Source organism: Danio aesculapii, chromosome 2 (assembly GCF_903798145.1).
Source record: "Danio aesculapii chromosome 2, fDanAes4.1, whole genome shotgun sequence".
NCBI lineage: Eukaryota > Metazoa > Chordata > Actinopteri > Cypriniformes > Danionidae > Danio > Danio aesculapii.
In genome coordinates, this window is record NC_079436.1 from 37,397,082 (window position 1) to 37,409,818 (window position 12,737).

Here is a 12,737-nt window from a genome sequence, read left to right on the forward strand (position 1 = left end):
CATCATTTACAGTACTCACCTTCCTGTCTATCAAACCTGGATCCTTTCAAATCATTGCTTTTGTGGAAGATAAAATTTGTTTTAAAGCTGAAATAAAATGAAAATATGTTTTGGAGATGGAATAAATTTTCTGTAAATATTTCTAAATGTCAAGTCTTGTTACTGATCCCAGTTGTAAGAGCAACAAATAAAACTTGACTTCTAGTCTATCATTTGGAAAAGTGGCAGAAGGTAGATTTATTTAGATCAATCATCTGTTCAGCTGCATCACGATCATCAAAAATACTGCAGAAGGTCTATTGGAACTCGCATGGACCCAAGACTCTCACAGAAATAAGTCAAGTTTGGTGAAGGAAAAATCATGATTTGGGGTTAGATTCAGTATGGGGGCATGCGAGATATCTGCAGAGTGGAGGGCAACATCAACAACCTGAGGTATGAGACAATTGTGCTGCCCATTACATTACAAACCACAGGAGAGGGCAAATTCTTCAGCAGGATAGCGCTCCTTCTCATACTTCAGCCTCCACATCAAAGTTTCTGAAAGCAAAGAAGGTCACGGTGCTCCACGATTGGCCAGCCCAGTCACAAGACATGAACATTATTGAGCATGTCTGGGGTAAGATGAAGGAGGAGGCATTGAAGATGAATCCAAAGAATCTTGATGAACTCTGGGAGTCCTGCTGGAACACTTTATTCGCCATTCCAGATGACTCCAGATAAATTTATTGAGTCATTGCAGAGATGTATGGATGCAGTCCTCCAAGCTCATGGGAGTCATACACAATATTATTTCTCTTTCCACTGCACCATGACTTTATTTTCTATACTGTACATTATTTCTATTAAGAGACAAGACTTTTGTCTAAGCAAAGTCAGAGCTTACTGTCCTAATTAAATAATTAAAAATCAAGGCATGATCATATTTTATTTTGGTAGAATAAACGTAATCTAGAGGTCTTTCATATAAGCCACTTCTGATACCAAATGATCAACTAGAAGTCAAGTTATTATTTGTTGATCCTAAAACTTGGATAGGCGACAAGACTTTTGTCAGGAAGTGCAGTGTCTAACACATGGCCCCGGTGATTATATTACAAACCTAAGAGCCCCCTTTATTCTATGCCACACCACAGTATCTTCCATCACCATGCTATTATTATTATTATTAATTAGCAAATAAATGTATCAAAATCTCTACTATTTTATTTATATTTTATAAAAATACAAGCAAAAAAGTAACACATTAATCACATAAATGTTTTAACTCTCAACATACAATTCAAACAGGTTGCCAAATCATCAAAAATATATACACATTTAAAATTATAGGTATACATAAATAAAAACTCTTTTTTCAAATCCTTACGGATATCTTTAAAGTCCATGCTTTTAATTTTCAAAATTGTCAAATACAGCAAGCTATAGCATCATTTTCATCTGCAGTCTGATAAGATATGTATGAAGAAAGAGCCAGCACCCAATATTTCCTTATTTCACCATTACTGTCATTTCTTTCTAAAAGGGCAAAGTTGCTTTTTAATTGGTTCAGTTGGACATAAGCCATTACTGACTGTATTTACCTGAGATAGTCCATGCGACTGACAACTGTGTGTGCAGTAGACTATTTGATTTGGTTGCACGCGGTCTCGGTTATATTATACAGAAAGTCCTGCGTGGGCGAAACAGCGCTTCAGTTGTGAGTTAACTCAGCATGATTCTGCCTGTTTCGACATCCCTTACTGCAAGTTAATCAATAACAAACACAGTTTCAATGGTAATTTTTGTTCAACAACTAGCTTCGATCAAGGACTTCACGCGTTTATAATAGAGCCAAAATACAGGTAATTCCTGGAAAAAAGAGACATCTAGTCACCCTTTTTGAGGGCTAAACCAGGGCAATTGATAAGGCTACAGGGACCCCTAGTCCTGGTGTAGGACTGTCACTGTTTTGAACACCACACCCGCAAGCTGAACTGAATACTTCACATCATCAACATGGAAAATCATGACGCAAACAGGCACTTCAGCACCATGAAGCTAATTAATTAACCAGCCAATCAACGCACCTCTCCTTCCTTATGTTAAAGGAATAGTTCACCAAAAAATTAAATTTCTGTCATAACTTATTACTGGCAGCAGACTTTTATTAACCATTTTTATTCTTCTGGATCAGAGTGCAGTCTTTGATACGGTTTTGCACAAGGTACTTTTGAATACTTTGTACTTGGTCGCGCGAGGTACTTTGAAAAGACTTGCTTCTGTAGGGACCTCTGGTACCCCTTATTTTATGGTTTAAGTCCTATCTTGCAGAGCGTACTCAGTTTGTCCAAATAAAATATGATAAACAGGATAGCAATTTAAGATCACAGATTGTCACTACTGGTGTCCCACAAGGCTCCATACTGGGTCCACTCTTGTTTATCATATTTTCACTCCATCTTGGTCACATTTTTAGAAAATACAACATACAATTTCACTGCTATGCTGATGACACTTAACTCTACTTGTTCACCATACCCTCCAGTTCTTTTCCTCCTTCTGCTTTGAATAGATGTTTAGCTGAAATAAAAATCAAATAGTGACAAAATTGAATCCCTACTCATTGGGACTAAGAGTGTTTTGGATAAATCTGATAATACATATTGATAATAGCACAATTTGTCCCTAACTGCAGGTCGAGAGCTTAGGTGTCATCTTGGATAGCACACTCTCGCTTAAAGGTCACATCAATAATATAACGTGTACTGCATATTTCCACCTGCTTAATATTACTCGTCTCCGCCCTTCTCTCACAACCAATAACACAGCAATTCTCATTAGTTACTTCACGTCTTGACTACTGTAATGCACTTCTCACTGGGCTTCCTTCCTAACTTCTCCATAAACTCCAACTGGTTCAGATGCAGCTCGTGTCATCTCTAGGACTTCATTTTACGAGCATGTTAGACAACTTCTTTATCAGCTTCACTGGCTTCCGGTAAATTACTTCTCACTTTCAAGGCACCTCACAATCTTGCTCCTCAATATTTCACCGAAGTTCTCCATATTTATGCCCCTTTCTTGCCATCTTAGATCAGCCAACTCTTTCTCCCTTGTGCCACCTCACACTCGATTAGGCACAATGGGAGCCACAACTTTTAGCTCCACGGCTCCACAGCTATGGGACTGGCTTCCCCTGGACCTAAAGAGCAGTCACCCATTTATTCAAGCAGGCTTTCTTTTGACTATCTTTTATCATGTTTTTTTACGCTCACAATGTGTTTGTACCTGCAACTCCTAACATGTATTTAAAATTTAGTTTGGCAGTGTTTTATTAATTGTTTTTATCTGTTCGGATATGGCTCTTGATGCTTGTTGTAAAGCGACTTTGGGTGTCCAAAAAGGCGCCATTTACAAAAAAATGAATCATTATTATTATTATTTACCTCCTTTCCCTTATTCAAAACCTACTTGAGTTTCTTTCTATGTTGAACACAAAGGAAGATATTTTGAAGAATGATGGGACTCTGGGATTTCCATAGTCATTTTTTCTTACTAAGGAAGAACTAGCATTCTTCAAAATATCTTCTTTTGTGTTCAACATAGAAAGAAAGTCATAAAGGTTTAAAACCACATGAGGGAGAGTAAATGATTTTCATTTTTGTGGGTGAACTGTCCCTTTAATCTGTCCCTGAATCTACATTATCTGCATACATGCTTTTAGGGGCAATACACTGAGTGAATTAATATAACGTATGGAACATCTAGCTTAAATTCAGTTCAGTAAATTCAGATAAGATAAGCTCTTGCCTACAATGATGTTTCCATACTAGACTCAGGTCTGCTATCTTCAGAAGTGCTGAGTAACTGTGTTGACATCCAATGTTAACTCTACGCCTTTCATTATTCAATTACAGATATACTGAAGCAGTATGTTAAGCAACTGCCACATCACCTCAGGAGGAAATGAGGTGGCTATAAGGTAATAAAAAAGAAAACGCATAAATATCAGCAGCACCCTTCACCTCCAGCACATAAATAAGTGTTTGCTGTTCCAGAGATGTAGCTAATTTGATGTTTTCTTTGTGTATTTAGTAGGCTAACTGGTCAAATGAAAGGATTAGTGGAGGAAAACAGACAGGATTTTATCCATATAGTGGACTTATATTGTGCTAAGTTGTTTCAACTTTCAAATTGCAGTTTAAAGGTGGCATCTGATGACAATTTTAAGTTTATGGGGCGTCACGTTGGCGCAGTGGGTAGCACTGTAGCCTCACAGCAAGAAGGTCACTGGTTCGAGCCCCAGTTGGGTCTAAGTGGAGATTGCATTATCTGCCCATGTAGCTTGTTTTGCTACATCATGAACAGATAAGTTCAGTACCATCCATTTGTGATCCAGCCTTAGAGAGCTCATTATCATTTAAAGAGACATGAAGCAAACAGTTTTTGACAGGGTAACAATGGTGATTATCTTATTTTATTAGGAAATTTAACCAAAGCAAGTTATAGACTTTCCACTAAGACCCCAAAGAATGATATAAACTTGTTTATAATGGGCATCCGATGTCACCTTTAAAGGGGTACATAATCCCAGATGATAAATAAGGGTCTTAGAGCAAAAAGTTCAGTCTTCTGATTAATTTACACTTTGTCATCACCAATATTTAAATCAGGTTACTTTTATTTCTATGGAACGTTATACAATGTAGATTGTGTCTACTTTCAGTTCTGTCACATATTTCACAGAAGTATAAAACTGTGATAAGTTTGCATTCTTGAATGATGAATGCATGATCATAAATGATTGTTATTTTGCATAGGTCTAATAAACTACACACCGTAAGTCTAATTTGACTCTTAACTCTCTTTAACTTTTAATCTATATTTCGAGAGTTCACACTTAGCTGATGATTGATAATAAAGCTTGTTTGGCATGCTGTCCCGGGAGAGAGCCCTGAGCTCATAAGATCCTGGAGCCCGGGGTTCCTTCCTGTTGCAAGGGTAGAGGGGAGTTTGAGCTCAGGTAGAACTCGAGAACTCCCCTACTGTAGAAGCTGATAAACAGATTGCTCTTAAGAGAAAACTACTTACTAAGTGCATGTCTATGGTGCCGATTTGGATTAGTCTATTAACTTAAGTTGCATGTTTTTGGACGGTGAGAGGAAACCAGGGGACCTGGGGGAAACCCACGTGAGCACGGGGAGAATGTGTAAACTCTGCACAGAAACATAAATGGTTTGGTAATAACCAGAACCAAAGACGTTCTTGCTGTGAGGCATCAGTGCTAACCACTGGGCCACCATGCCACCCATCTAGGAAAGAAGGAGGAGTAGGGGTGGAAGGGGGGATTCTTCAAAACAAAGGTGACAGTGGTATTAAACCTAGAGCATTTATAGTGGCTTAGCAATTGTCTGATTGGTGAATCATAAATTGGATAATGCAGGGCCAGCGACAAACAATCATAAGCACGTGATCCTCTGGAATTTAGTTTATAAACTTCACGTAAACACAAACACTTTTTTTTTCTTTTTTTAACAAAACAAGTGTCTTTATACTCTAAATTTGCCAGTTTTAGATTGATGACTGAAAATTCTCTCCTGAGCTTAAACATGCATTCATAATAGTTTGAAAAATTCTAATGCAAACAGGCATTTCTCAGCATCATGATGCAAATTAACTGACCTGCCAATCAACGGACCTCTCCTTAATTATGTTAAAGAGATAGCTCAGCCAAAAATGACAATTCTGTCATCATTAACTCTCCCTTCATTTGCTAAAAACCTACTTGAGCTTCTTCTGTTAAACACAAAATATATATATATATTTTAAAGAATAGGGACTCATTGACTTCCTTAATATTTTTTCCTACTATGGAAGTCGATAAGTCTCACACTGTTAAAATATCTGTAAATTAGCAGTTTTCCATATGTTGTGATTTGTGTGTTTATTTTTCACCATTTGTTTATGCTTTTGAATTCCATTATGGGACCTTGATCTTTCTTTAAAGAACTTGTAACCTTGACAAGTTGTAAAAAGATGGTCAAATAGACCATCTTGTGAAACTATATTCACATCGCAATATTTATCAAAGTCAATACATCATGCATTCACAATAGTTTGAACCATTAAGCTGCAGTCACACTAGAGTTTGAGCATACGAAATTCTGTCATACAGCGCTGTGAAAAGGGGCGGGATTAAACAAGATGATTAGACATTGAAAAAGCGAGCGATTGCTCCATAATTTAAATTCCTGTACAGAGACGTCATGTTTTGATGTTTGATTGGTTTTGATTGGTTTGATTGGTTGGATTGATTTTGCAGGTCAGAGTTCACCAAGCTTCAACTTTCCAACACAGCGATTCGCGAAACTTGACGCATGACCTTGCATTTCCGGTCTGATGCATGAATGGAAGTCTATGGGGAGAAAAGTCCAGTGTGACTGCAGCTTTATAGGTGTCACAGCCAGGCCCGGTCCTCCCCACTCACAGTCACATGATTCACCCCTTTCACCATCACCACAATCAGCAAGATCCCCGTCACCCGAATACTAATCACCAGTGGACCTGCACGTCATCCCCGCTCATCACTCCACCCCATAAATACCTGGATGCACCCTCACTAAGTGTCTGGCCTTGTCGTATTGAGAAGAATGAAAACTATGGTCAGTTAATTCCTGTTATACTTCTCTTGTCTGCTCCAAGTACCCACAGTGTCTTTGTGTCTCTTCCTAGTGTGAGTGGTTGTGTCTCCTTATCCTGTCTGTGCCCAACATTGTCATCAGTATCCTGTTCATTCCATCACTGCTCACCATCTGCAAGAGAAAGACTTTACCTGCTTGACATTATTCTGTTTACATTGTTCTGAAATAAATGGTTTACTTATACTACCTCAGTTCTGGTTTCAGTCCTCCTTCTGTGATATTAGGGTTGGTAAAATGTATCTTTTATTTAATTGTTATGATTTTTATTAAAATTACTGTTAAGATGTAGATCCGAGCAAATGCATGTTCCAGTATTTAAAGAGCAGACCCCCTCCCCTAACATCTTGTTTTGACTTCCTTTAGGGGGATCGAGTGTTAATTGTGGGGGTCAAACCCCCCTATAATTGGCATCCGGGTAATTATTCCACTGCTGGAATCATTTGAAACTGCAGTTTGGAAGTTAAACCACTGAAGTCCACTATCCAACCCTAAAATGTTTTCCTCAAAATAAATGAATAAACCCTGAAGACAATTTTGACTTGAGAAATAACACTTTAAACAGGATAGTTTACTCCAAACTAAAAATTCATTCATTGATTGCTCACCCATCACCTGTCACAAACTTGTGTCAGTTTCTTTTATATCTCTTGAACACAAAAGAAGATACTTTAAAGAGTGTTGGAAACTAGGGCTGCACAATATATTGAGCATCGCTATCGCAAGATATCCAATGTTGAGTCGGAATCATAGTTGACCAAGAGCCACAGAACACGTGTAATTTGTAGAGCCACTGCTAAGTTTAACCATAATAGTGTGAAAGTTAATTATTTGTGTTTTTAAGGAATGTGACTGTGAGCATTTCAAGAGTTTCAAACATTTGGGCACAAATGTTGGGCACAAAGATTAATTGTATTTCATTTTTCATATGATTTATGTATCTTAATTTCTAGTTTAGAATATCTACATTTCAAAGCAAAGCTAAAACAATTTTACATAACCCACTGGCAAATAATTTAGCTTGTTTTAAAGAAATATTCTTAATTTTGACTTATTTCCTCTAAAGGTGAAAACTAAATATTTTTTTATCTAAGAATTTGATATTTGTACTAAAAACGAGACAAAGCAAATTAAGTAAAGCATTTTTTTTTATTTTTAATAATCAACTTCTGTACCTGAATACTGTTAGACTCCCCAGAAAATGGTATAATAGACCATCTTGTGAATAAAACTGTATCTATATCGGAATATTTATCGAAGAAAAGTAAAATATCGCAATATCAGATTTTTCCAATATCATGCAGCCCTTTTGAAAACCTGTAACCATTGATTTATATAGTATTTGTTTGTCCTCCTATAAAAGTCAATGGTTACTGGTTTCTAACATTCTTCAAAATATCTTCTTTTGTGTTCAACAGAAATAGGAAACTCATAAAAGTTCTGAACCACTTGAAGGTGAGAAAACAGTCAGTAAAATGCCATATTTAGCTAAATATCCTTTTAACTCACTAATTTCAATTCATTCTACTAGAATTTGCGACCCAAATATGACCTAACAGCAAAGTCCCATGAGCCTCGGCTTCTTTTGTTTAGCAGAAAACACACCTGCTGAGTGTTACTCAACCTCTGGCCTTAGAAATCTATACATATCTGCTAATAGAGCAGGAAAGGAAACAGAACAGTAGCCATTCGGGCTCCAATACTGGACGCCTGTCAGGAATGAATTTCAACAGAGATTCACCCCAGAGGGTCCGCTATCTAATGTAAATACATGCTGGGGCCGATGCTTGTTGAGCATTTATCAGTCCCACGTCTTCACCCTTCCTGCATTTCCCACTCCGGTTGACAGTAGTGTCCGTTTGAAAACAGACCGTCTCCTGTTTCTGACCCCGTTCCTGTTGCACTGACCCTGTAGCTCTCTAATAGCTCTAATAGGATTACATGTGCTGAGGCTGCTTTCAAAACCAGTCCAGAGACATTATATGTTGTCTGTGTGTATGCAGTCACAGGGTATAGTAGTTCTGTAGTGTGAAACAATAATGGAGACACACAATGGCCCTATTAGGTGTTTTACACTTTCAGTTTTCTTTAATGTGTGATGTTGTTGTTGTTGTTTGAGCATGAAGAATATCTGCAGAGTGCCAAAGAGCAAAGTTCACTCCAAAGAAAGATATTCTCTATCTCAGAGAGCACTGCTTCTGAACTCCATCAAAGTCCTGAGATTTCCAATGGAAACAGTAGGAAGTTTCATGTTTTCGCTCAGTGTTTGGGGGATTTTGAGCAGACACATTCTAAGATATGAGATATACAGTTGAAGACAAAGTTACTAGCCTTCCTGTCAAATGCTATTTATTTATTTTTCAAATATTTCCTATGTGATGTTTAACAGAGCGCAGAAATTTTTCACAGTATTTCCTATCATATTTTTTCTTAAAATCGTATTTCTTTTGGCTGGAATAAAAAACTATTTACATATTAAATTTTTCTATGTAATAACTGTTGTCAGAAGTGTAAAACATATGCCAGAATAGTTGGCAGTTCATTCCGCTGTGGCGACCCCTGATAAATAAGGGACAAAGCCGAAGAAAAATAAATGAACAAATTATAAGTATTGTCGTCGGGCAGCATGATGGAGCAGTGGGTAGCACAATCGCATAACAACAAGAAGGTCGCTGGTTTGAGCCCTGGCTGGGTCAGTTGGCATTTCTGTGTGGAGTTTGCATGTTCTCCCCATATTTGCGAGGGTTTCCTCTGAGTGTTTCCCCCACAGTCCAAAAAAACATGTAGTATAGGTGAATTGGGTAAGCTAAATTGTCTGTAGTGAATGAGAGTGTATGGATGTGTACCAGTGATGGGTTGCAGCTGGAAGGGCATCCGCTGTATAAAACATTTGCTGGATAAGTTGGCGGTTCATTCCGCTGTGGCGACCCCAGATTAATAAAGGGACTTAGCCGAAAAGAAAATGAATGAATTAATAAGTATTGTCTAATGATTACTGCAGTGTTTCCCAACCCTGTTCCTGAAGGCACACCAACAGTACACATTTTCAAGCTCTCCCTAATCCAACACACCTGAATCAACTCACCAGAAGATTAGAAGAGACTCCAAAACCTGAAGTGAATGGGTGAGATAAGGGACACATCCAAAATATGTTCTGTTGGTGTGCCTCCAGGAACAGGGTTGGGAAACACTGGATTACTGAACTGTTTCTCTCACAAAAAACATCAAAATGTCACATTTAGTCATTATTATAACAATTATTTGTAATGATTTTTCAAAACTACAACCAATGTCTTTGTGAAAACTATTTTCCAGTCCATCTACAGTCCATCCCATGAACTTCAAATACAATCAGATTAAAATCAGCTCTGAAAAAACAATAAACACTTTAAAGTTATCATTAGTTCTCTGTCTATGCCATAAATTACTAATAACGTCTTCAATTTTTCAACAAATATTGCTTTCATTTAGATTTTCCTCCAGAAAGTTGACAATATGTTAATATTAAAAATGTAATTGTTCCAAATGACAAAACTCATATGGCAAATCTTGAGTAGGCATGGGACGATAACTGCTTTCAAGGTTTACCGCGGTTTGGAAAAGTCAAAGTTTTAAAACTGATAAAATTTTCTGTTATACCGCTCCTAAGGTTTTTTGAATGTGTTTTTTATATGTTGTAAAGAAAGCTGTGCTCTTGAAACTAATGAAGATGGCAGAAGTCAATGATTTATTTTAATTTCCCTAGCCTGACATGGTTACTGCTCCAAAATATTTTAAATGTTGTAAATGCTTATTTTAGAGTAGTAATCACAATACTGTGGTACCGTGAAACCGTTTTATCCAACGTTATCACACCATCAGAAACTTATACCGGCCCATGTCTAATCTAGAGAACTGATAATAACATTGAAACATGATTCTGTTATTATCAGTCTCTTATTCTGTCTATAAGCTGTAGGTATATAGTCTATATAGTAGTCAAGATTTGGATCAAACATGTTAAAAATTGTCCCAAGACAAGAATGAGTGTTGTTCAATAATTTTAGAACAACTTGAATTGGTCTAAAGCAAGAGTGCCCAAACTTTATCTTATGAATGGCCAAAAACCAAACTTATTTACATTTTACAATAAACTTATTACAGTAAAAACAAAACAATCTAATTTGTAACAGATTTACACTAGTTTTTGCCTTGATTTGCTCACCAATGTCTTCTGCATAGTCCTCTAGCTGTTGAATGACAATATTTATATTTTTTAAAAATCTGATTCATTTACAAAATGTAATTGAAACTTTTAATTTCAGTTTCAGCAATAAAACTGACAAATTAAAGTTACAAGCAGCGATGAAAGGGACCTCGTACTAACAAAAAAAAAAATCTCTGCGTTAAAGGCATTCACCCCAACCCTCTCCACTCAGTTGGGATGGTGGACCAAATCAAAGGTTACCATGGGCTATCTTTGGTCTGCGGGGCCTACTTTGGGCATTTCTGGTCTAAAGGTTTTGAGCCACTTCAAATGTTGACTGTATAACATTTTCACATGATGAATATTTTCAAAAATCATACGCTTCACGTGTGTTTCACATGTTTGCATTTACACGTTCCTGCCCATGAGAAGTTTGATTAGGGATGTGGTTGTTCTGTGAGGGTCTAAGGCTACTCTTTAAACTTCCTCTTTTTTTGCACCGTCTATGTGTAAAACATTTCAAATTATACTTTCGACAATTTGGCAATTCTGTTTTTACAGTGTGCATCCGTGCAAGCTAAAAATGTATATTCAAAACATCCTAAATATGTGCAGGATCCGTCTACATGATGGCTTGTGGTGAGCTCTGGTGTAAAGATGTGAATCTCTGACTCAGCTCTTCAAACGTGTTTCTCACTTCTCATGCGAGATAGTTTGCACCTCGTTAAAAATATTTCCAAAACACTCTCAGTCAGTTTCAGAACTACACCAGCTACTGTCTTTAAAAGTATATCACTTATATAAAACATATTTACTCTATATATCAGGAACCAGTAAGAGTTAACAGCGAAAGAAGCAAAAACTTGCTCAAGTAGCATAGTCATAAATGTCTTTAGTTGCAAATAAATTCAACACTAGGAAGTGCCTAAAATGTATAATAAATGAATTAAATTAAATACCTTAAGATGATAGTGTGTCCATGTAAAACAAAACGAAGTACCCCACACATCGTTTACAAACTGACGCCGTTTTAACGATGCTGTTGCTCTTGCTGCCCTCTGGTGGATTAATATCGAGAAAAAAAATCATTACAGTGTTAGTTTTATTATTAGAAAGACTACGATTACCCTCATGTAGTACACCAGGGCCGTAGACACACCACCCACTGATAATAGGTCCAGTATTGTCCCAAACATGAGCTCATTTGTCTTATTTTGACTACTATGCCATCATAAAGTGTGAAAATAACCCAAAGAGGGCTTCCAGTGAACCCAAACACTTATTTTTCATGAGTCCAGCATCCAGATGTGCAAGAAAACACAATAGGACGAAAGCAAAGTCATCTTTCATTACAAGTAGCCAACTTTAATCGGAATCTAGAACCTTATTCTTGAAAGAACGAAAATATCAATAAAAAGGTTTGAAGCACCAAAAGCAGCCCATGTTAGAGTTAATTTTATTACTACTTAGGCTTTTTTATTATCCATGAATTTTCAAAAAGTTAAGCTCTACATTATTAATATTATTGTTTTATTTTTTTGTTATTCAGAAGGCCAGATCCTGACTGAGGAAAGTTAAATGTGCTGGTCAGTTTGAAATTTGCCCATAAAATGACAATAGGCTACTGTTCTACTTTTTTCCATTTAAAACTTTATCTTTAGAAAACTCTGTTTCTTTTAATAATATACGATATATTCAATTTGTACATAAAAAAAAAAGTATTTTTTCATATTTCTTCATTCTATATATATTTAGCAAATGTTTTGGTACCTTAAAAAGTGATGGTATGATGATCATCCAACAAGGTAATCCAGCTAAAAATAGTGCTTAAAATGTAATTAAAATATACTGTCGCCTCACAGCAAGGTCAC